A 26306-nucleotide genomic window follows, 5' to 3' on the forward strand; every position below is an offset into this window, starting at 1 on the left:
GTAGCTATAAAATCCTTCTTAATAGCTGTTCTGTAATTCCTCTACCTGTAAAAGGTTAAAAAGTCTCACTGCTATGCATAGGTAATAGGAAGTGAGTGGGCACCTTGCCAAAAGAGCCAATGGGAAGGCTAGAAACGTTGTAAAATTGAAAAAAGGAATCCCATTTTGTCTGTCTGTCCTCCCGGGGAGAGACGGACAGGGTAGCAGCTATGCTGTAAGAAGCTTGAGCCAGGTATGAAAAAATCATCAGTATCACACCTACAAACTACTCATTTAAAACCCCAGATACGTACGTAGATCAGTAAACATCTAGGAATACATGATTTGGTTTATCCCTTTTATTTCATTATGGCTTGGGGAGTCCTCTGTGCTTTTGTTTTGCTTGTGACCTTTAAGCTGGATCTCAAGAAGGCTATGCTTGGTGCTTAATCCTTGTAGTTGCTCTTTTACAATCTAGCAATAGCCTGAGTTCCCAGATGTATTTTCTTTCTTTCTTTTTAATTAATAAGATTTACCTTTTTTAAGAACAGGATTGGATTTGTGTCTTAAGAGGTTTGGGCATATGTTGATTAATTAGCTGGTAGCAACAGCTGATTTCCTTTTTTCCCCTCTTCTTCTTCCTCCTCAGCTCTTCCCCGAGGTGGGGGTGGAGGGTGAAAGGGCTTGAGGGTACCCCACAGGAAGGAATTCTCAGGTGTGCCTTGGGTGCAGGCAGCATCTACCAATCCAAGGTCAGAGAATAGCTGTAACCTTGGGAGTTTAATACAAGCCTGGAGTGGCCCCCACCTTCTTCACCTGAAGTGTCAGAGTGGAGAATCAGCCTTGACAAACAACATTTAAACCTGTTGTTTAACAATCAAATTATTAAAATCATACACACAACAGTGTACACTGTTGCAGAGAATGAGGCACTGTGGGACAGCTTGGAGGGCTGTTAGGGTTGCCAAAGGTCATGCACTGTCTACACTCGCACTATGTCCCTATGCCATTCAGGGAGGTGGTTTTATTGTGTCGCTGTGAAAAGGCACTTACATTGGCCAGAGACAAATTGAGTGTTAGACCATACATGTAGACACACACATCGACCTAACTTTGTAGTGTAGATCAAGCTTTACATACTATTAAGTTTCAGTGAGAATTAGACTCCTAAATGCTTAAGTCACTTTTGAAGAGAAGACTTAGGCCTTGCAATGTTGAGCTGAACAATGCCTAAATACCTTTAAAAATCTGTAAAAGCAGCAAAGAGTCCTGTGGCACCTTATAGACTAACAGATGTATTGCAGCATGAGCTTTCATGGGTGAATACCCACTTCGTCAGACACATACATCCGCAAAAGCTCATGCTCCAATATGTCTGTTAGTCTATAAGGTGCCACAGGACTCTTTGCTGCTTTTACAGATCCAGACTAACACGGCTACCCCTCTGATACTTTACAAATCTGGTCTTTAAAACCTCGGCCTTACTGTGGATGGCTCCACATTGACAGTCAAATAAAAGAACAAGTGTTAGTATACACAGAAAACACTGTATCATTGATTTATCACCTCAAACAGTGTTTTCAGTTATGGTCACACAGTCTCAAAAATATACAGCAGACAGAGGGGTTCTGAGCCAGTTAAAGAATGACTTCTACAAGATTTGCACTAGAATGGCCAGACACAGTTTCATTTAGAGAGGAAATGAATAAGGAAGACATGAAGAGGTACAGCAATTATTGATATACAGAAAGTAATTTGTATCTTATTCGTCCTCCCTCATAATGCAAGAGAAGGTTCAATAATACAAAAACAACAAATATAGGTTCAAATAATATAAAGACAACAAATTTTTAGAAGAACAAAAGGAAATATCTTGTAGCAGTCAGTTCCCCAAGTTGATTATGTATTGTGTATAGTATTGAGGGCAGGATTATTGATACCAACAAAACCATGCAGAATTTTTTCTTGAGAACTATGAAATAGTTGAGTAGAACCCTCTCCCTTGATGCTGAGGTGGCACTTACTATACAGCTCCTCACTCAAGGAGAGTCTCTACCTCCTGCTGGAGGATCTCCTTGGGAGAGGGTCCCTGAAGATGGGTTTTGGAGGCGGCAGAGAATGGCTACACCTCTGAGTTTCTAAGTGGATATTTGGTACCCACTTGTCCTTTGTTATAGCATTCCAGTTGTGGGCAAGGTAAGGTAGGTGGATGCCAAAAGGGGAGTATGGAAACAGATGGCGATGGCGTCACTGTTAGGTTGCATCTCTCAAGTGTCCTGTCAAAGGGAATCTTTAGAAGTGAATGAGGTTGGGTGACTGTCATTGAGGTGGATGGAGCTGCATACCTTGGCCCGCACCCTTTGATGCTTGTGTTGCGAATCATATGGTTGCTGGTGACAGAAACGCTGGGGAAGAGGCCTTGGCTTATGTATGCCTGTTTGTGTTGCCTTCCTCTTCAGGGCCAGGATATAAATGCACAGAGATCAGAGGGATGTCCTGGAGACATTTAATGAGTGCAAAGACTGTTTTCTCATTAAAGAGATTGGTTCCGCCAACGAGCAAGTCCTCAACGGTGCTGCTCACAGTTCAACAGGCTCTGTGATATGCCCCCAGTTTATCAACAGTATCTTGGAGGAACCCTTTCTACCCTCTCCAAGTATTCAAGCAGGTTTTCAAAACAGAGTAGGATTTATTAGTCAACTGGAACACAGCACTGGAAATCCTTAGGTTAGCCCATAGAAATAAAGGTTAACACATAGTCAAGCCAGATCAATTCACCAGCCAAGCAGTAATGAACTCCATTTTCAGGCTCTGTCTCTGATTTTCTTATTCAGTCCCAGTAGACAGCAGCCTGCTTCTTCCAAAAATCCACCCCCACCTGAAACCTTGCTGTCAAGCCAGGGGTCTCTGCTGAGGTCCCTCCTCCTCCCTCGGGGTCATTGTTTCTTAGCCATCAATGTTCTAGTGATTGGGGTTTTCCATTGTCTTCTCAGGTTTTCCACTGATATGGGTCTGCTAGTCTTTTTAATGACCTAGTGAGTCTGCTCAGATAGACCTGGGGTTTTTACAACATACTGCTTCCACAAACCCAATCTTCCTACCTCCACAGCTTCTTAGTTGTGGGAGATCAGCAAGCAGCAACAATTTCCAAAGGGAGGCAGGCAGGCTAAAGAGCTAGTAGAGGATTGCTCAACCAATCCAATCTAGCTTTGACAGTGAAAAGGGAGTGCTGAATAATAGGTATACTTTCAATATCACATAGCCATCTCACAATTTCTGAATATCGTAACATTCAAAGACAAGCTATTATAGTGCTCACAAGAAGTACCTGGATCCTCACCGGGACTGAAGTTTAAATGCAGTTATACATATTCTGTTTATAATAAATAAAAAGTATCCATACAGAGACTAAGCACCCTGACAATTATTTAACACTGACGAAGACAAAGCACAATAAAAATAATTCACACCTACCTAGCAGCAGCAAATCAAATACTAAGGCATCATATCAGCCTATTTAAGCAATATGTGAACTGAATTTTCTTACCCTTTGGACTTCTCGGCAACTGCAGTGAATACCTAGGAAAATCTTAAAGTTCCTTCGCCAAATCCAAGTATAAATTAACAACTCTCTATGATCAATTAGTGTAGTGTGACTACATTAGGTACACTGTCGTGTTAGAAGACTGGCAGTATAGGATTCAAATGGAACTCAAACACTAGCTTTGGCAAGAACTTGAAGTAGGATGAGGATGAAAATTCTGACTTTTTCCAGGGCTGGAGCTGCACTGCTAATATACTAGACTGCATCTGAGATTTTAATGGTCATTGTGGAAATCTGGATGGGAGAAACATACCCTGCATCACTACCCCCGGTTAAGCTGTTTTAAGCAATAGTCCACGACAGCAGAGACTCATAGATAGACCAAACAATATGTAACATTTTGCCAAAGATTTTCATAATCTAGTGACTATTGAAGGTTGGACTTGAAAACTTTAATTCTTATCCCAGCAAAAGGAGCAAGTGCCCAAAGTCATGAGAGGTAACATATGTTAGCATTGTAATCTAGGTTTGTGGACTATAAAAATAAGATACTCTGGACTCTACAGTAACTCTTTCTAACTCTGATAATCATGAAACCTTTGTAAACTCCAGGATAGACCTGAAGTTAAGCTGAGTCCAAGTTGTTCAAAGAGGGAACAGGAAGCCTGAAACATAGGTTAACCCTTGGCAAAACTGAGCTCTGGTGAGCTAGTCTTTCAAGTAGGTGGGTTCTTGAAGACATTGACAATGGAACTTAATAGCAAGTGATGCCAGACTCTAAGTCAACAGCTGGAGAGTCACTACTAACCCAAACAGAAGCAGTTTATACTGGGAATGGTCATTGTTCAACCTGAACTAAAAGCACATACTTGTGGCCATGGTGGAGAAATGTGAAACCTCCCCAACTTTGAGAGTTCTGAACCAATCCTGACAAACAAGGAAAAGATTATAGCTGTTACTTTGAAAAAAGTTGCTGAGCTCTCACTGCACTAAAATTGGTTGATGCTGCTTCCTTTTTGTGCATAAGGAGGAAAAACCTATTCTTGTGAAGCTCTCCAAAACCTAGTTCTATTGTTCCTAATTGTAGGAGGAATACTCTTCCTCAGTTTGAGAGTCATCCTTAAAATGGACAGGAAAACAGAAGGGTGATGAAGCAGCATAGATTCAAATTGGAAAGGGCTGCCAACTCTAGCATCTGTAACACTAAGTGTAGACGTGATCATATACCAAATCTGGAGAGGGAAGGAAAGCAGTCCCCTAAGAGATGGAACATGGAGGCCAAACTAGAATCAAGGAGCAATACCAAGCTCCCTCTCAACATACCTAAGTTATTGCTTTGATAGAAGCTGTGGCTGGAACCAAGGCAGTTGAAGAGAGTACTGATGAGGATATGATTTCATTGCTGGATCACTGGGACTGTTTTACAATGCTCTTTGCATCTGATACCCCAAGAAAGCCAGTTGGGGTGACTAACAAGGGTATCTGAAGTACTGTCCCATCCTAAAGGAAGAAAATCTTTAATTGGGGGGGGGGGAGAGGGGAGAGATAGGCTAGGTATTAAGCTACAGTCCCAGTCACCTTGTAGTTTCCCAGAGTATTGTTCTGTCAACAATAAAGAAGTCAAGATCATCAAACAGAAGGTTACGCAGTTTATTCTGAACCTCTTATAGTAAACTGAAGATTTTAAGTGGTGACAGTGATGAGACATTCTTTCTGGTGCGATCACAAGCCCCCTGTTCAGATATGTGAAGAGATTCCAGCGCTGAAAATAGAATTTTATTTTTCAGCATGGACTATAGAAGTACTGCCCAGAGATTTTTGAGGACCCATTTTGGTCTAGTGGAAGTTCAGTTTGGAGCCTCTTCATATTTTCTGAGACTTGGCTAGAGGACAAGCAAATGGACATCCCTTGAAGGAATGGCCTTGTCCCCAGTGGTGTATATGCTAGTCAGGAATATTTCTGGCTACATGAGGCATACCTCTTAAAACTGCATTTCTTTTCAGAGTCTGCCATCCAGAGACCTGAAAAGACAGAAAAATAATCTGAACGTTAAACACTAGAGCGGCCAGAAATCCAACCACTCCTAATAAAAAGATTTAACCGACCAATTCACCTAATACTAAGCTAAATTTGCTCATCTAACATTCAGCAGCAAAATTTATTACTTTCTGTAGAGGAAAGAAAAGGGAAGGAAAACCCTGCCATAGCTAGTAGAAAAAGGAATTCCAGGAAGCTCTCATATGATGTCTCTTAACATGGCTCATCATATCATGGGAAATTACTTAAAACTCAAGTGTTTCTGTCACCATGTGGTGGCCAGAAAGAACGATATCCACTTATCTGCACAAAAAGACAATGACAAAAAACTCAGCAGGCCCACAAATTACATGCTTAATTTAATAGACCAATCATTTCCCATCTGAGGTCAAAAGATTTTGGACAGGAGCCAGTTTAACCACCACCAAAGTGAATTTCAGTATTTCAATTTTCAAGCTTATTTTTAAAAGCTTAGGCTCTGTCTACACTACAGATCTTACAGCAGCGATGCCGCTGTAAGGACTCCTGTATAGCTGCTGTATGCCGACAGGACAGAGCTTTCCTGTTGGCATAAGTAAACCATCCCCAAAGAGTGGTGGTAGTGCTGTCCACACCGGCACGTCTGTCGGTGAAACTTATGTTGGTCAAGGGTGTGTTTTTTCATGCCCGACTGACAAAAGTGCTCGTGTAGATATAGCCTTATCTGCTATCTATTTCTATTAGATAGTTTCATTTTGGAAATATTTGTGCAAACTCCCTATTCCATTTATACACACACACACACACACACACACACCTGAACACTTTTACAATTTAAGTGTCATAAAGGAAATTGTTGTCTCCATTATTTTCAGCAAGGGGATAAAGTCATCGTATGTTAATGGTTTTAGTTTGACAAAAGAAAGAAGTTTTTTATTACGCTAACTTCACACTAGAAATACTCAGGTATTATAAAGACAAACAGTGAGAACTCCCTCTTCAGTCTCTTTCCTTAGGTTATGTCTACACTTTAAATGCTACGGCGTGCTGCTCTAGCACTTCAGTATGGATACTTACTACAGCAACAGGAGGGGTTCTCCCATCGCTATAGTAAATCCACCTCCCCGAGAAGCACGGAGCTAGATTAACAGAAGAATTCTTCTGTTGACCTAGTGCTGTCTACACAGAGACTTGGGTTGGCTAAGCTACGTTGCTCAGGGGTGTGGATTTTTCACACCCTGAGCGATGAAGGCGGGTCGATCTAATTTTTAGTGTAGACCAGCCATTAGAAACTGAAGAAATAGCAAACAGTAAGATATAATTCACAACCACCCTTGTATTAGACCAGAATTGGGATATAATGCAACAGAAAAATCTACCGGCAACCCCTGTGGGAGCATTTCTGCTGACTGCATTCAGAGAGGAATTCACCATTGCTGTACTAAAAGCAGTTTAGATTCTTTGGAGTGACATGAGATGTCCCTGTGCTGAAATGGACAACTCAGGCTTTTAAACTGAGGGAGTTCCTGGACACATCTGTATATAAGAGTAGGAACCCAAGGGCAAGATTCAAACAGGTATCATTTGATACCCCAGCAAAAAAAACCCCCAAACCACCAACATTAATGCTGGCAATAACATTACAATATTGTGACTATAAAAATTGGGCCAATTTTACAAATAGAGCATTTTCGAAGTGTTTTGTGTCTCTTAAGAATACACCACTTATCTCTTTGCAACCCAAGCCTAATTCAGGTGTCTGTAAGGGATCACTAACATTCTCTCCCTTACTGCTTCCCAGCTGCCTGGAAGGGATGTATAGCTCCCCTGTGGTACTCACCGCTCACATGACCCAGGGGAGAAGAGTGTGTGACTTTCCTATATTACGTTTTTGGGTTTTGGTTTTGTTTTGATGGGTGGCACATTCCAGTTCTCTGCTATTGAGGCAAAGTCAGGGTTGATCATAAGCATGCCTTTGAACTTTCCAATACACATGTATCTGACAGGGCTCAGCGTTGGAATGTGCACCTATGTGATGTGAAAGTGAGAGTGTGCATACACACACCCTGGGGAAAGCTGACATCAGCTCTCACTGTTGCTGCCTGCTCTTTCACTAGTAGCAGCAGATGGGTAGTTCCACACTTAGTATTGTTAAATATTTAGGCAAAAGTAGCGTTCAGAGACATCCTGAAGGATCAGGTGCCCTCATTATGCTCAGTGCCATACAAGAAAATAGAATACCCTATGACTAGGACTAATCTTCATGATCAAAGCATTTAACAGGGCCTGGTGGCATAGGACCTTCATGCTTTGGACATGACTCGTCAGTGATGAGCCTGGTCTACGCTTAAAACTTACACTGGCATAGCTATGTCTATTAGGAGTGCAATATTTTTACCAACACAGCTACGCTAGTATAAGCCCTAGTATAGATATGCTTTTGTGGCTGGTATAAAGTAATTTTGCTGGTATGTCTTATGTTTCTCATTGAACTGTTGTAAGTTATGACAGCAGAAGCAATTTTATGCCAGTATAAGCTACAGCTACACTAGGAGGGTTTGTCAGTACAATTACACTGGTATGGCACTACCAGAAAAACCTTTCTAGTGTAGACGAGGCTGTGGAGAGAGAAGAATGAAATTGATCACTATTAAGACTGGATGCTGGTGACCAGGCAAGTGTGTTTTTGAACTTAAAATATGAACATTGTGACTTGGTCCTAAAAATATAAGTCAAACAAAATCCATATTAGTAGAGTTCACAGCATTCTCAAGGGCTGGCACAGGACTGGGCTGAATTCCCATAGGAACTATGAACCACAAAAAAAAAAAAAAGTCATCACCTCACTTTCCATTTGCTAAGCATACTATGACCTTGCTTTTACCAATATAAATACACTGCAGTATACAGTTTGTACATATTCTCCTCTTGGAGAGAGGGTAAGGGAAAAGAGTGAACCACATGTGACAGATGTTCGTCACACAGCTCAGTGTGAAGGTTTTCAGATATTACAGTGATGAGGAGATTATTCTATAAAAGTTTTGACACTGTAAAGTATGTATGCTCTATTTCACAACTGTTGGCATTAAAAAAAAGTGAAAATTCTAGCTTCAAGAACAATCACCACATTACACATTCCCATGAGTCAGCCAAACATCTTGGAAAGTGTGGAGGGTTTGATCAGGAGAATAAATCCTGCCTAACACACACTTACCTGACCTGTAGCCCTATCTGATGTCCTGTTTCTACTTGGCTGCACTGATTAGATGAACTGAAATGGCCAAACCTAGGTGAAGGTTAATTAAGCTTTAGAGACAGACATTGCCTGCCCTGGCGACCAGCTTTATAACTCCTATTGGCTACAAACAGTTTTCAGTCCAAAAAGCTCTCTTCAGACTTTACAGCTCTTTTCAACTGGTTCAATAATTACCAGTTCATGCTAGCTAGACAGGAGATGCCTGCAAAATTCTGATTCCAGTAAGAAGAGCCTATCCTGAATCCTCTCTCACTATAAACATACGTATCAGTTTAGCTGAAGTGTAATATCACTGCTCAAGAGATCATAATCAATACTTAAAGCATGATGTAATTGGAAGGCAGTATTGCACTGTCACGAGGTCACAGACATGAAGTATAAAAACCAAGAACCTTAACCTCATTTCAATCAACAGGACTGCAGTATACAAGTGAACAAGACAATGACATCATGACTGACCAAGTTAAACCACCACAATACTACCACTCACTATTTTTCAGTCTCGAAACCCAAGTTTATATCAAAATGGTATGTCCTGTTCTACCAACACTCTTTAAAAAGCCCCACATAGCACACACGCATACCCCTTGATATGTTGGAGACATTTTGATAGTATTTATATCTATTTTGTGTAATTTTCTTCCTTTGGACACTGTCATTTACGGTTAAAAAAAGATTTAAACCCACACTGTAAAGGATGAACGAAACAGGTTGTGCATCATCAGGTCAAGCCATGCTCCACTTCCTCACTCTGCTAACTACTGAAGGAATTTCATAGGACAGTCTCACACTCAGCTGCTACAGGCCAAAAATCAAGGAGTAATTTAATGAATGATACTGCCACCAGATAAATGCTAATACTTAGCACCTCTGCAAAACCTTTCCATCTAAGTATATCAAAATGCTTTGCAATCACCAGTTGACCTTCAGTACATCTGGGGATATTATCCCCTATTTAGTTGATCAACACTTTCTATACAGAAGGGTGGACCAATTTTAATTAGAGTGATTTAAATCACTTATTTTAAAATCAAGATTTCAATCACTGGGCAGGAAACCTTAATTTAAATAATCAATTTTAATGATCGTATTTATATTTTTTAGTTAATTTTCTTAAAGGTTGATTTCATTGGTTGGTAACCATTAAAACATGTGATTTGTAACTAATTATACCCTTTACACTAAATGTAGTGCTTCTTCTTGCTAATGAGGAGGACACACTATATCTATACATGTTTATTTAAGCAGTTATATAGCTTAATTTACGTTCATTCAGATCCTTAATTCTACATTTCTTTTTATCATGTTAGAAAATTGTGACTGACTTTTTTTTCCTAAATGGGTTTTGTGTGTGTTTCTGTGATTTCTGTCAAGTTCTAGTTGGATGGAAATTCAAATTCAATTAAAATACATAAAAAAGCATTTTTAATTAAATAAAACTATGTTAAATGTACTGGATATACAAGACAAGTTTAGCAAGACATGTTTTGTTAAAACTAACTGATTGGTTAGACAATATAATTATTCATCTGGAGTTAGAGAACTGAACTGATTGTTTCTGGTCACCATGTCCTTCAAGATTTTAGATCTAGTAGATCTCTGTGACATTCTATATCTTTGGGGAGCACCCTGTAACCCCCATATTCCTTATTTATATATAATTGTGATCTTGCATATATAGCAGACCATGTAAGGTATCAGGGGAAAGGTTATGATCTGGTGAAAGTCACTGTTCTATCTAAATATGTATATTATTAGTGCATCTGAAGTTATGAGATTACGGTGTTTGGCTGTCAGTAAAACCCACTGTAAACTGGGGAATTGGCCAGATATTAGCTCCCCAGAGACAACAGTAAGGAAAGTAACCAATGCCCGGGTGGGTGTGAAACAACTATCAACAGCCATTGTCCAACAAGGAAGTTTCAATTCAGTGACTTACCTGCATAACAAGGCCACACCAAGGGAATTGCTCAACCTTGCCTGGGGACTAAGCAATGCCTACGAGACTAAGCAATGCCTGGACTTGTGTTCTCCAAGCACATGGACTAAGGGTATAAAACAGAATGAGGGTCACATGCTTGGACTTTTCTTCCTCTCCCACCTATGCTGCAAGCAACAAGGACACTCAGGAGACTGAAGACTCCAATAGAGGAGACTGGCCCAGGTTTCAAGAGTGAAACTTGTGTACTATGAACTGCAATACCCAGAGGAGTGAGAAAACTGCTTAATCTAGATGTTGCCCAGTCTAATAGGGTTGAGAGTTTAGACTGTGTGCTTATGTTTTATTTTGTTTTGTTAACCACTCTGACTTTTTGACTATCACTTAAAAACTATCTTTTGTAGTCAGTAAATTTGTTTAACTGTTTATCTTTACCAGTGAGTTTGCCTGAAGTGTTTGGTAAATGTGCTTGGGTTTACAAAGGCTGCTGTATGTCCACTTTTCACTGATGAAGTGGCAAACCAATTAATAAACTTGCATTGCTCAAAGTGTCTCAAGCAGTGCAATATGGTATATTTCTGAGGTACAAGGCTGGGAGGGATCTGGCTGGTGCCTTGCTCTGTGTGATTCATAGAACTAGAAGAGACCTCGCGAGGTCATCTAGTCCAGTCCCCTGTACTCGAGGCAGGACTCAGTATTATCTAGACCATCCCTGACAGGTGTTTGTCATGAGTGCTTTAGGAGTATTTACACAATCTAGCTGGATGTAGGGCTCCACATGCGATTGTACTGAGTGATAACAGCACCGGAAGGAATTTGCTGCTTGTCACTAGCAAAGCATTGTGAGAGGCAGCCCAGCCTGGAGAGTTAAGGGGGCACAGAGGTCCCACAGTCCCAGGCTGCAGCCTGGGGATCCCATCACAATCTCATCCTCTCACCTTTAATTTTTATTCATGCTTTCCTGCTTTAATTCCCAATTGGTTTATCATCTTTGAATGATATAGTCACTGAATTTAACTAGTTGAATAAAATGAAATGAAATGAAGAAAAGTATCCTCCGTGCACCTGGAGAATAGGCTACTGCTGTCAAAAACTAGGTTGGCATTTCAACCAGCTCTGGCTTTAGGAGCTTAGCCAGTGGCTTCAACTAGTCCAGTGGTCTGACTTTTTTAAAAAGTGATAGCAAATATGTACCGATTAATATTTATTTAATTTAAATTATTTCAATAGACTAAGGTTAGGCCTGAATACAAATTGTCAATTTCAAGATTAATTTTAAATATTTTAAAGAGATCGCTCATTTAAAATTAAAAAAAAATCTGATTTAAATAAAAAAATACTGTTTTTTAAGAAAGTAATTGATTTTATCCACACTGCTACAGGTGTCTAAAGTAATGTGGAGAACAAAAGGACAGTCTATTAGATACAACATAAGAGACTGAAGGAAGAAAGGAGATGGGAAAGCAGAAGTTTATGAGGTGCTTTGGTTTAAAAACAAGTTGTTTGTTTTCAGGAGTTTTTGTATTGTTGGTTTTAATGGTTTTGGCCACAAACCTCCTAAACAATTTGTCAACCATTTAATAGAGAATAATAAATTCAAATATGGCTCCAGCTATAGATGTTCGCAAAAATATTTACCAAGTGTAAGAGTAAAAAAAAAAAAAAAAAAAAAAAAAAGTTTCATGAAATGTTTTACAGTCCTAGTAGAAAAAGGTTAACAAATTTCTTCCTGCAGCATTTGCAACTTAAATAATGATAGCATTGTGCTACCAAGAGTAAAACTATCTAGAAACAAGTGAATAATTTTCATTGTGCATGTGGAATGAAATGCAAGAGGTAAATTCACTTAAAGAGCAAAAAGTGAATTTGATATTTAAAATTCTGTTTTAGTAAGTCAAGTTATTAGCAGCACGGGCATGGTCATTTGTTAAATTATCTGATTGAATGCGACCAGTGTAATTCTGCATAAAGTTATTGGGTATGATGTGCAAGCTTCATATATATGTATAGAAATATGTATTATGCTAGGCATATTTTTTAAATTCTCCAAAATTTAAGTAGTACTCTTTTCCTCTTCACAGAAAAATAATAGCTCCAGTAGAGGGCACCAAACCACCAACTTTATAAAGCAAGCACATAAGCTAATAGATTCATTTTCTGCAGGTCTGGGGAAAGAAGAGACTAAACGCCCAGTCATGCAAGCCTGCATGAATGCTCTTCTAATGCAGTCAAAACCAGCTTCATACCAGGGGCCTGAACCTCAGAGGTCCCAAAACACAATAGCAGCATACACCTTTTAAAAGACGGATGCTGTGCTGTATTTTGACAGTATTTGAAACAATTAACCCAATCAAAATCCTTGGTAATCAGAGCTACGAACACTTTCTATACCAAACAAAGTTGTAAGGAATCCATTTCAATTCCAAGCCCATTGAATTCCAGTTTATTAACTGGTTGTGATTTCTGACACAGAAACAAGCATTATCATTAGCAGTTCAGTTCTCACTCATTCTTGGGAAGATCAGTATTTTAACCATTTTCAAGACTGAAAAATCTGAGCTGCTCTCATTTCTATGCCACAGTAACAGTCCACCATCTGTTTTGTTTGTCAGAGTACCTCCCTCCCTCCTGAGCACTGGTTGGCTAAATAATTAAGCTAAAAAGCTTATCATATAACGATTGGTCCTCAGGTGAGTATTAAGTGATCTGAGGTTAAAAGAGTAATGGATACCTTACTTTAACACAACCCATTTCAAAGCAAATCCACCCGTCTTCTCTGGCTCATTTATGTCAGGCCAAGACTGAAAGGACACCAGGCTATAGGTCACTGAATGCATCCCTAAAACATTCAGTAGAGCCCTCTCTCTCTCTCTCTCACTAGACTCTTCTCAAGTGTTTGAGGGCAGTCTTCGGGGCAGGGACTGTCTTCTTATCTGTGTTTCCCCAGCAAAATAGGTCCCTGGGACTTCAGGCACCATCATAATACAAGTATTTACTCTCTACCACTTTGAGCCTCATGCTCTACAATACAGGAAGTGTGTTAGTGTCAAGTACAGGCAAGTGGGTACATTCTTCACTGACAAGTCAGAGGACAGCAGAAATGAGGAAACACACACCAAGACACTCTAACCTTATTTTAAAGAGGTTTCTTCTAAAGTAAAATAAATGGTCTGGAGGCTCTCACACACCAGACTTAAGTGAATAGTTTGGGGTTTGTGAACAGGATCAAGGTGCTCCACCAAGATTTAAAATAAATGCTCATTCCATAAAATCCTCTTAATTGAGACATCTATTACATATCTTCTCCCAATTAAAAGAAGATGCCATTTTTATAAAACTGAAAATCCTTAAAATATACTAATTAATAACAAACACAAAACAATCAATTTTAATTCATTACATCAGAAAATCTAATAGCTCCCTGCAGAAAAGAAAAACCTTCACGAAAACCTAACGAATACACCTGATAATAAGCATGGAGAGTTCCTTTAATAAAGGATTTTTCTGGAAAGCTTAAGGGAAGTCAGCCATGGATTTAAACGTGGTGATAGGAGTTAATGGTCTGCATTTACAGCCACAACTGAACCTTAAGCTATCAGAAAGCTGGCGTTTAGACCACTGTATACGTACTGAACAAGTCCCCATTTAGAACTTTAGGGTATGACTACACTGCCATTAAAAAACCATACCACCATGTCTCAGAGCCCAGGTCAGCTGACTGGGGCTCACAGGGCTATAAATCTACAGTGTAGATGTTTGAGATCAGGCTAGACCCCAGACCTTGCAAGGACGGGAGGGTCTCTGAGCCTGGGGTCCAGCCTGACCCTGAACAGCTACACTGCAATTTCATAGCCCCGCAGCCCCAGCCTGAGTCAGCTGACCCAGGCCAGCCACCAGTCGCAGATCTTTCATTGCTGTGTAAACATACCTTTAGCTAGTACTATTTCAATTAAGCAGAAATAATTGTTCATTAACACCAAGCTAAACTGATTGCCCTGAAATGTCTCAGGGATAGCCTGTCATCGGTACAGTAATGTGAATGAAGTCCAACAAGCTATACCCTAAAAAGATGAATAAACTTACCCCAGTTTCTCCAGTATTTGAGTTTCCATCCAATTTAAGCCCAGGGTCTCCTCATCTGAACAAATTTACAAATAGTATTCCAGAATCAGTCTTAAGTTCTCTTCACTAAAAGGGAAAAAGAGAACAGGAGATGACGCTCAAAACTGTTTAGATCTCCACATACAACCCTTAACATCAACATACATCTCTTACCACGGCATAGAAGGGCAGGAAAGTGAAGTCCCAGGCCCCCTCTGAACACTTCAATTAATGTGCTTTCACATGCGCATAAAGAGAGAAGTATTTTTCAAGTGTGGCAGAAACTTTAAGAATATTCTCCCATAAAACACAATTCATTTTGAATCTGGTGCAAAAGCAGACCACACTTGTTGCCTGAAGAAGCGTGTTTAAAACTAGAACAAAGATGCTTTTCACAATTATTTTAGGGAGGACTTCAGTGCCTGAGGCAGATTATTGATTTCTTCCTAGTACTGTGTATTAGATGAAATTCACACCTTAGGTGCACTCTATTAACATAAACGTACTTTGTCTATTTCCTAATGAGACCAGAAATAACTTGCATAGCAGCACAACTCTTAACATACACTTAAGAGGCACGCGGAAGATGGGAATATGAAAACATCTGGAAAATAAATTTCTATTCAAAGCTTTAGACCTTGAGTGTTCTTCACGCTTGGGACTCTCTCGGTTCTTCACTCAATATTGCAGGATTTTTTAAGAGACACCATCATTAACTTACATACATTTCTTGTTTGATGGACAGCAAAATAAAATCATTAAGATAATAGGTAGAAACTTTTCACTATATCTCAACAGCACTACTGTTACACAATGGTTGGCCAAGGTTTTAGAAAACTGGTAAAGTTAGGCTCGTAGGCTAGTATTTTTAAGGGGCCTCAGGAAGTTGGGTGCCTAAGTTCCTTTGAATATCCCAAGCAAGAGCCCATAATTAGACAGCTCATAAGTGGCCTGATTTGTTATGGGTGCTGAGAACCCAACAGCTCTTGTTGACTTCAATAAATTTTATAGTAAAATGGTTGATAAGTAGTTACTGCCATGTAACTAGGTCTTAATATGGCTTCCTGAGTAACTGCTTCTAGCCCAATTTGAAATATTGGCAACACACCTGTACCTCGATATAACGTGACCTGATATAACACGAATTTGGATATAACGCAGTAAAGTAGTGCTCCGGGGGCCGGGGCTGCACACTCCGGTGGATCAAAGCAAGTTTGATATAACATGGTTTCACCTATAACGCGGTAAGATTTTTTTGGCTCCCGAGGACAGTGTTATATCAAGGTAAGGTGTATTTACTATTTTAGACAAGTTAAAACATCCAACTTACATAAGAACATAAGAATTTCCATACTGGGTCAGACCAAAGGTCCATCTAGCCCAGTACCCTGTCTTCTGGCCAATGCCAGGTGCTTCAGAGGGAATGAACAGCACAGGCAATCATCAAGTGATCCATCCCCTGTAGCCCATTCTCAGCTTCTGGCAAACAGAGGCTAGGGACACTTCAGAGGATGGTTCTGCATCCCTGCCCATCCTGGCTAATAGCCACTGATGGACCTATCCTCCGTGAGTTTATCTAGCACACTTAATACTACTCTATGTTCTGTTGCCAATTCAGAAACAGTCAAACATCAGAAACCCCAGGGAGGTATATTTTTATTGGATTCTTCAAACAGCTGAATCAATGTAACTTTTATTAAGTAAAAGAAAATATGTATAAACAGGCTTGATCTTCAGCCACAGGCTATTTGCAATGGTTAAGGTATTAAACCCTTAAACATAGGTTAAATAAATAAAATTAAAATAAAACAAAACAAAAACAAAAAACTGAGAAGACCTTAGTAGTAAGATCAGCAGTCAAGTAAGACAAAAAGAACAATCAGATGGTAGCGCACATTACTTCTGTGTAAATCTTCTGAGAGACTCACTGTATGATCAGATACAAATTTAATAAAATCTATGTATCTACTACTAAGTCAACACCAGGTTTTACTCAATACTGTGACTTAGCATGCTCAAGGGGCCAGATCTAGTGCAGGCTGCATTTATATCTACTTTGAATAGACTTTTCTGATTCTTAGGTTAAGGGGATATTTTAGGTTACTCCTGTGATCCTGGCAGTTAAGACTGTTTAAAAAAAGTCATAATTAGGTTTACTGACGTTCAACATGACAGAGAAATAAAAGTGACATGGTGATGAACAAATAAGAAACGGTCACGACAGAACACGGATGGACTGGATAAGTTTTCCAGTGTATTACCTACAAAGAATTTATTTGTAGATTGAGAAAAGACAAAATTCCAATTCTTGGCTAGACACTTGACCTAAGTACTTCTGACGTCTTCACCACAAAATATGTTGTGTTAGCTATCAACATTTATAAAACACTCTTTTTTCCCCACTGAGGATATAGCCTTAAATGCCACAGTTACAGACACTATTAAACTGAGCAAAACTCATAATAAGGCACTCTATTAGGAAACTGCATCTTTAACATACATGTGTGTTTTAAAGCGTCATCATAGTTGCTGTTATAACACTACTAATAATTCCTCTGACCAATCTGCAGCGGGGAGAGATATCTATTTCCTCCATGCGCTGCAGCAAGAGCTTGAAACTTGCTGGCAACATAAAACCAATCCAGCTTTGGGCAAGTTTTGGAGCTAAATTAAGATGGTCAAATCACTGGTGGAAAATTACCAGTACAGCTTACTCCCACTTTGCTGCCAAAAACCTCTATAATTCTGTCAACACTGTGGCTTATTCCAACCAAACCACAGCTCCAAATAAGAAAAAAAATGTGTAACTGATTTATCAAAATAGGCTTTGTACTAGGCTAAGGTGCAGTAGACTAGGAACCTGGAAATCATGCATTCAAATTCAACATTTACCGACTTGTGATTGTCCTATCTACTTCACTACTAATTGAACAAGGCCTCCTATCCCATTGAGAGGTTATACAGCTGGGAATAGAACAGATCTTTAATATGACAGACCTAAGTCCCAGTCATTTCAGACACAATGGATATGTCTATTTAGTGTTTTGAAGCGAGCAGGAGCAAGCCTCCCAGCCCACACTGACAGAGTCTGTGTAGCACAGCTCATTCTAGTGCTCTAAAAATAACTGTAGAGTCAGCACTTTGAAGTTGCAGCTCAAGCTCTGAAACCCAGAGTAGGGTAGGCTTCAGCATCTGGAGCACAACTTCAGAGCTCTGTCTAAAGAGCTATTTTCAGAGCACTAGCACAAGCCCCTCTAGTCCGAGTCTGCCAACCTGAGCTGGGAGGCTCACTCCCGCTCACTCCAGAACGCTGCGTAGACATACCTAATGTCTCTATAAAAAAAAAGTTGGCCCAACTTTAATTATCGGCTATGCTGTTTAAAATGGGGCTATTCAGGCACATAAAACCTACTGTAATGGAGTATTATGCAGCAGCATCTCCTAGTGGGTGATGCACAAATGGTAACAGGTTACTCTTTCTGCCAACATTTGTAAGGAATATCTTAGCACAGGTGCTAGTAATCTGTGCTGTAATGTTGGAGAGTTATTTGCACATAATTCTATTTGTTTTACCTTTAAAAAAAAACTAGTAAATTACATAAAGAAAGTGACAAAAAAAGTTAAGGATAGAAAAATCAGATACGTTAGGACAACTAGAATAAAGCTTACTTGTTTAACTTCAATTCACTAACCACCAGCCCCCTACCACTTGCTATGAATGATGAGAGTCTGTAATTACATGAGCACATACTATTTTTTCCACAGGACCCCGGCTTCATTCAGTGGATAGGATGGATGGTGCTCAGGGAATAAATCAGGGTTGTGTAGGGAATCAGGCTGTCGTCTGTTGAACTTCTGTCTCATTTGTTGTAGAAGTTGAAACGTGTGTAGCAAATGAGACAGGGGACTGCAGAAAGAGAAAGGATGGTCATAGTGTTAAAGAAGTTGAATACCTACTCCTGGGGAATTCTGCACCAAAAAATTAAAAATTCTGTACTGTAGTGGGGCAGCTGCCCCACTCCCGGAGAGTGTAGGCTGCAGCAGGCCAGTGCGCCTGTGCAAACTGGCTGCCAGTTAGAAAAGAGCTTGTTGGGAGCCAATTGGGGCCAAGATTGGAGAAAGCCAATCAGGGCCAGGCTCAGCCCTATAAAAAGGCTGCTCAGGAAAGGGAGAGTCAGTCTGTCCCAGATCTTTGACAGGGGAAGGTCTGTCTCCAGAGCTGGGAGACTAGCACCATGGACAGAGCAGTGCTGGCCAGGCTCGGGGAGCAGAAGGGAGCTCTAGCCCGTAGCCTGCAGGCCTTGAAGGGAAGGGCCTCGCAGGTGCAAGGGGCCGTAGGGGAAGCGGACAGACAAGGGGAGAGAAGGAGGACAGCAAGGCTGCTGCTGGAGGGTCCCTGGGCTGGGACACAGAGTAGAGGGCGGGCCTTGCAGTACACCCCACCATTCGCCATGGGAAACGGCCATCACAGACTACACCAGATCCCTGACAAGAGGGATTAGACTTTGGGGGGTGTGGTTGGACATGGTGGCGGGAGCATAGGAAGACTGCTGATCAACACAAACACACACACACCTGGAAGGGGTGACGATGGACAAAGGGGCACTGCCAGAGGACAGTGGTCCGGAAGAGGGTGACGCGACCTCAGATGCCAATCAAGGGCAAGACAATGGGAAGGCCACCACCAGGAGAGGGCGCTCCACCTGACTGAGCTAATTCCCAGAGACAACCAGTAGGAGGCGCTGCGGTGGTGAGTCCCAACCTGGTCACATGCACCAAAAAATTAAAAATTTCTGTGTCCGATACTTTAAAATTCTACAAAATTCTGAATATTTTAGTTGTCAAAATAACACAATTTAATCACTCTGGTTTCAATTATTCTGGTAATTTATTTAAACTGCACCTCTACCCTGATATAACATGGTCCTCCGGGGCCCTCAAAAAAATAAAAATAAAAATAAAAACACTTACCGCACTATAGGTGAGACCACATTATATCAAACGTGCTTTCGCCACCCTGCTCATTGTCCCCTGACCACCTCCTCCAGAGACTCCCACCTCTAATCACCCCCAGGACCCCACCCCCATCCAACCCTTCTGTTCCCTGTCCCCTGACTGTCCCGACCCCTATCCACACCCCCAAGCATCCCTTCCCGCCACTCACCGGCAGTGGCGGAAAGCAGAGCAGCCCAGCCCCAGCCCACTCCACTCCGCTTCCCACCGCCGCTGAGTGTGGGGAGGTTGGGGAAAGGACACCCCACGTACTCACCGGTGGTGGGAAGCAGAGCACCACAGCCCCAGCCCACTCCGCTTTCCTTGCCCCAGCCCCGCCGTGTCGCTGGGGGGGGGGGGAAAGGCCCCGCACTCATCGGCAGCAGCAGAAGCGGAGCAGCCCAGCCCCAGCCCACTCCACTCCGCCAGCTCCCAACCGCGGTGCTCTGCTTCCTGCCACAGGGGTGTACGGGGGGGGTTCTTTCCCCAACCTCCCCACACTCACCGGCAGCAGGAAGCGGAGCACCATGGCTGGGAGCTGACGCGCTGATCCTCCGGAGCACTGCTTTACTGCATCGTATGCAAACCCGTGTTATATCAGGGTAGAGGTGTACAATACAATGGATGGAGAATGGGAAGCAGTGGAGGAAATTCCCAAACCTCCTTGCTAAATAGTGATGTAACTAGGTTTGACCCTTTATTTCTAGTTATTAGTCAACAAATATATGCAGCCATATGCTCTGTACTACAGCATAGGTAACTGAAGAGCAAGTAAGGGCTGAGGAATAAGACTCACAATTTATATCGGCTACTGACCATCTCCAGAAAGGTCAGTAGCACACAGTTCATGGAGCACATTTTAATAGGAATCTTTCAGTTCAAAAATTTACACCAGTTCTAATCACGAAAGCACCATAAGCCTTTATAGGGCCATACTGTGCTGCCCAGTTCAGCAGTCTGGGAGCTGACCTTGTTTGTGAAGACAGGAGAGGCTGAAGGAACTGGGATTGTTTAGTCTGCAGAAGAGAAGAATGAGGGGGTATTTGATAGTTGCTTTCAACTACCTGAAAGGGGTTCCATAGAGGATGGATCTAGACTGTTCTCAGTGGTACCTAATGTCAAAACAAGGAGTAATGGTCTCAAGTTGCAGTGGGGGAGGTTTAGGCTGGATATCAGGAAAAACTTTTTCACTAGGAGGATGGTGAAGCACTGGAATGGGTTACCTGGGGAGGTGGTGGAATCTCCTTCCTTAGAGTTTTTTAAGGTCAGGCTTGACAAAGCCCTGGCTGGGATGATTTAGTTGGGGTTGGTCCTGCTTTGAGCAAGGGGCTGGACTAGATACCTCCTGAGTTCCCTTCCAATCCTGATATTCTATTATTCTAGCCCTCTGGCAATGTGAAGAAGCCTTAAAACTTTTACACCTGCTTTATACTCCTGGAGGAATTCACAAAGACAATGGGAACAATTCACTAAGCAGGCAGAGCAGAGGGGACAGAGCATGCCCCATGCCTACCTCCTCAGAAACACCCTGAAGCCCTGCCCCTCCAGGCCGAGCGTGCTGCAATAGCGAGAGAGAGACACAGTGTCTCTCTCTCGCATGACTGCCCACCCCTCTTCCCATCCCCTGCCTTGATTTACATCTCTGCCAGCTGCTCCAGGCACCCGAGCCAACCTGCCAAAATTCCACATTCACCCGAGACATTTTCAATACAGTCTTTTGAACTCAAGTCTTCCTTCAGTCACATCTCCCCACTATTGACACTACAAGCAATCCTGGCCCACAATAATACATAAACTTTATGCTATACAGTCTTGCAAGAAAATTGCAGGAAATTGCCCTATCGGTCACATTAAGAATTTTGAAAAATTCATCCCTGAGGCCTCAAGTTTGGCAACCAATCATCAGGAACACAAGATTAGCGGATAAGTTTTGGTCTGAGGGCCTCAGTTCCCAGTACATGAAAGCCCTCCATATCTAGAAGTGTGCTGAGGGACACCCATGAAAAAAAACAGTATGTAACCACAGCGCTACCAATTAATTTTATGACAAGTTGCATGATATTTGGTGTTTCTTAAAGCCCCAGATCCTGGAGTCCTGCAACTACATGGAGGTTTTCAGCTTTCATTTAAAGTTTCTAGCCTTCAGGTTTGCAGAGAAAAGCTTGAACACATTACCCAATTGTACCTTAAAAATTCAAAATCCAAAAATGCAAATAAGAACCAAAAAACTTTTTTTCAGCCAATCTCATGATTTTTTCGAATGCTTGGTATTGGCAATACTGCAGTCATGTAGCTGAAGCCTATAATGCATAAGCAGGAAGCAAAATTATGTATAATCAAAATTATTTTGAACATTTATCTTTTCTGGGCTTTACTTTGCAAGCTTAAAAATTTTAACCTAGGTTTTCTGTACATACAGGACCTTGGTAAAAAGTGAATCAAAGTTATTGTCAAGTAACAGCTTTTCCCAATAACAAAGTAAACAAGTGTTTGGTTTATCAGTGACAGAGGAAGGCAGAAAGAGTAAATGGGAATCATAAAACACTAAGAACTGTACTCATTTACAAGTGTGCTTAAGTATAACCAATACATTATTTCATTTGATCTAGTGCAGTACTGAAGTTACAGCCTAGGGTGATAATGAACATTAACAAGAAAGGAAGTATTAGGCTGCTTATACCTGAATTTGTGACAACCATGCAGTAGGCTGCAGAATCATGAAATCTGTGATAAGGCCTTCAATCTGAGGCTCTCAAAGCACCTTACAAACATAAAAAAAACCTATTACATCACCCATAAGATAGGCTAGTATTACCCCTATTTTAAAAGTGATACAGAGCAACTTGCTCTAGGTTACACAGAAAATCTGTGGCAAATCCAGGAGTAAGAGACATGTCTCCTGTCTCCCTGTTCCGTATCTTCAGTTCAAGACCATCCTGCCTTCTCATGGAATCAACTGTAGATTGACATATGAAAGCATACTATTTCATATCTTTGACCTTCTCAGTTGCACAAAGCCCACTAAACCACTCAAAGCAGGGCTACTTCTAACTCCAAATTTAGGAGGAATTTGCCAATAGTCCTTTTTCTTTAAAGTGTTTACCATAAAAGTGATGTCTTTCACAAATATGGGTAAAAAAAAAAAAAAAAAACCCTTAAAAACCAGATAGGCTTTTCAAAAAAACCTAAGGGAGTTCTGGCACCCTACTATATCAAATTTCAGTGGGATTTTGGTATTAAATCCCTTAGGCTCCTTTGGAAATCTCAGCCTACAGAGGTTACAGGTCTGTTGGCCAAGATTTATCTTATTCAATCCTGCACCAGTGACCAATTTAAGATCTATTACCTCAACATCTAGAAACATTCATCACTGGAGACCCGAGTTTCATAGATTTCCAGTTAAATACAGCACTGACCTCCAGCTCCGGTAAGTCACTAGACATCAGACCTTAGGACCATGCAATCTTGGATGGGGGCAGGGAGAGGGGTATTTTAGGAGGGTCTTCTAAATCTATTTAAAGTCTATACTGCTACTAAGTTCATTCTCCCTCTGCCTTTATAGTTGTGTTCATAGTACTAGAGCCATCTGGCTCTTCAGGAAGATGGATGTTAAGAGTAACTTAAAAAAAAAAAAAAACAACTCCACAAAACTTAAGTGAAACATGACTTCACAGCCTGATGGTTTAAAAGTTGCATAGTCTTTTGGAATGACCGTATTTCATTTCTGCCCATTTGATTCTGAACTTAGGTGGAACAAGCAGAAAGTCAGACAGAAGTTATTTCAGCTCCCTTCACCAAGGTAGTATGATTGTCATTTATCAGTGAGGTTGGCAACCTAAAATCTTGTTCTCTGATAACTAAATAGGAGAAGCAGCCTAATGTGATTTCACACTGACCTCAGCAAGGTGACCACCTGCTCATTTTAATGGAGATCTCACCAGAGTCATTCATATCTTTGTCACCTTCAGACTGAATCACAGCAATTTGCTTTTGTGGATAAAGAGCCAATGTAGTTTTTATACATTTTCACAAAATGTATACTTAAATCTTAGAAATATACTTCAGCTTGCCAATATGGCATAACAGGGACCAGCAACCTTTCAGAAGTGGTGTGCTAAGTCTTCATTTATTCACTCTGATTTAAGGTTTCGCGTGCCAGTAATACACTTTAATGTTTTTAGAAGGTCTCTTTCTATAAGTCTATAATATATAACTAAACTATGGTTGTATGTAAAGTAAATAAGGTTTTTAAAATGTATAAGCAGCTTCATTTAAAATTAAATTAAAATGCAGAGCCCCTCAGACTGGTGGCCAGGACCTGGGCAGGGAGAGTACCACTGAAAATCAGCTAGCATGCCGCCTTTGTCACGTGTGCCATAGGTTGCCTACCCCTGCGATATAAACTTGTGGCTTGTGATTTTCAAGAACCATACATTTATGTTTGTGGGTTATAACTTGACACACACAACTATAATATTTGCTGTCTAAAGTGCACTGTCAATTCTACCATGTGTGTGAACTGGCTATGACAAGTTGTCATATCTGTCCTACTCAGATCTGAATCTTACAGTTCAGAACATGAGAAGCTAGCATGAAACCTCCAAACTTAATTACCAGCTTGGATCTGATATCGCTGCCACCAGTCAGAATTCCAGTGTCTGGCTCACTCTGGTCTCCCCAAAACCTTCCCTGGGGAACCCCAAGACTCAGATGCCCTGAGTCTCACCACCAAGGGAAATAACCCACTTCCCTTCCCCCTCTTTACCTCCTCCCAGATTTCCCCGCCCTGGGTTCCCTAGGAGATTCCCTGCTTCAAGTCCTTGAAACACAAGTACCGAGATATCAAATCTCTCTCTCCCCTCACCCAGAGAGTATGCAAAGTCAGGCTTTGTAAATCCAACACAAAGAGATGTTCCCCCTCCCTTCATTTCTTAGCCTTAACCAGTGAAAATCACTTAAATAGGTCTGAAAAAGAAAGCTTTATATAAAAGGAAAGAAAAAGACATAAAATGGTCTTTGTATCAAGGTGACAATATACAGGGTCAATTGCTTAACAGAAAAAAATGAATAAACAGCCTTATCCAAAAAGAATACAATTTAACACATTCCAGCAACTACACACATGTAAATACAAAAAAACAATATAAACCTATTGTCTTACTATCCTTGTACTTACAACTTGGAAACAGAAGATTAGAAAGCCTGGAGATAGAAAGATCACTCTCAGAGCCGAGAGGGTCACCGAACCAAGACAAAGAACAAAGAACTCACACCCAAAACTTCCCTCCACCTTGTTTCCTGATTGGTCCTCTGGTCAGGTGTTTCAGGTCACTTTTTGTTAACCCTTTACAGGTAAAAGAACATTAACCCTTAGCTATCTGTTTATGACACAAGTTAACTCAAATACCCCAACTCTCCAAAGCAGAGTTAGAGACCACTTCTGAAGTTATGTTACTTTCCACAAGTGAAGTCAGCAGCTTTTCACAGTTTAATTGGTCAGAGCATAGCTAGCTGGTTGTAAATAAATGTATACTGTCAGTATAAAGTGGAGTCAGTAAACTTATTTGCTTTTACAAGTTGCTTATTAGTACACAACTCCTTCACTGAAAGGCACAATGTTACTCAGTCTTACTACTACAGAGTCATGATCTACTTATTTCTCACTTCTCCATTCTTATTTTCATCTGTTTTATTTTTGGCAATTCAATCAGTGTTCATAGGCCCAGCCTCCTGCAAACGATTAAGAATAGTTTACAGCGCAGCATTACCCTTTCCAGACAAAAAGGCATCCCCAGACAAGTTAGTCAGTAAATCACAGAGTGCAATCAGCACCCCTTTTACAAGCTTTGTAGAACAGTAACACCTTCAAGAATTTATGCTCTAACGAAAATAACCATACATGTTGAGAACAAGGACCAGAATTAGAACAGTTTTACTGTTCACAGGGCTCATGAGGATGGAATCATAGTCCAATCATACAAGACACTAATACAATACGCTTTGCATGATATGATGGAAAGGCCTCCAGCAGGGGACCTCAAAGGGCCTGATACAGTCTGTCACAGCCCCTTAGTCGTGTTTTTTCTAACTCAACAGTGCCAAGTTTTTTAATCTCTCTTCATATGGAAGCTGTTCCGTATGTCTAATCATTTTTGTTGTCCTTCTCTGTACCTTTTCCATTTCTAATGTATTTTCAGAGATGGGTGACCAGAACTGCATGTGGTATCCAAGGTGTGAGCAGATTAATATAGTGGCATTATATTTACTGTCTTATTATCTATCCCTTTTCTTAAGGATCCTAACATTGTTAGCTTTTTTGACTGCTGCTTCACATTGAGCAGATGTTTTCAGATAACTATTCATGATGACTTCAAGATCTTTTTCTTGAGTGCTAACAGCTAATTTAGACCCGTAATTTGTTTTGTTGAAGCTAAGGCCTCAAACCTTTCTAAATCCGTAGTAATCCTATCCAAATAAA

The 26306-nt window shown here is 40.8% G+C and overlaps 1 protein-coding gene across 5 annotated transcripts in view; it reads right to left on the reverse strand.

The window, feature by feature from the left end:
• PCGF3 (polycomb group ring finger 3) overlaps positions 1 to 26306 on the reverse strand; it is a 107982-nt gene that overhangs the window by 52791 nt on the left and 28885 nt on the right. The window contains exons 2-4 of one of the 5 annotated variants that reach the window (XM_050943226.1): positions 18588 to 18743; positions 14819 to 14923; positions 5503 to 5545 (exon numbers count right to left, since the gene is read on the reverse strand). The gene's annotated coding sequence lies outside the window, so the exon portion shown is untranslated. Of the gene's footprint in view, positions 1 to 5502; positions 5546 to 13466; positions 13494 to 14818; positions 14924 to 18505; positions 18744 to 26306 lie in introns of those variants that run through there. The other 4 variants (XM_050943229.1, XM_050943228.1, XM_050943227.1 and 1 more) reach the window with 4 other exon arrangements.

The sequence above is a fragment of the Gopherus flavomarginatus genome, chromosome 3 (assembly GCF_025201925.1).
Source record: "Gopherus flavomarginatus isolate rGopFla2 chromosome 3, rGopFla2.mat.asm, whole genome shotgun sequence".
Taxonomy (NCBI): domain Eukaryota; kingdom Metazoa; phylum Chordata; order Testudines; family Testudinidae; genus Gopherus; species Gopherus flavomarginatus.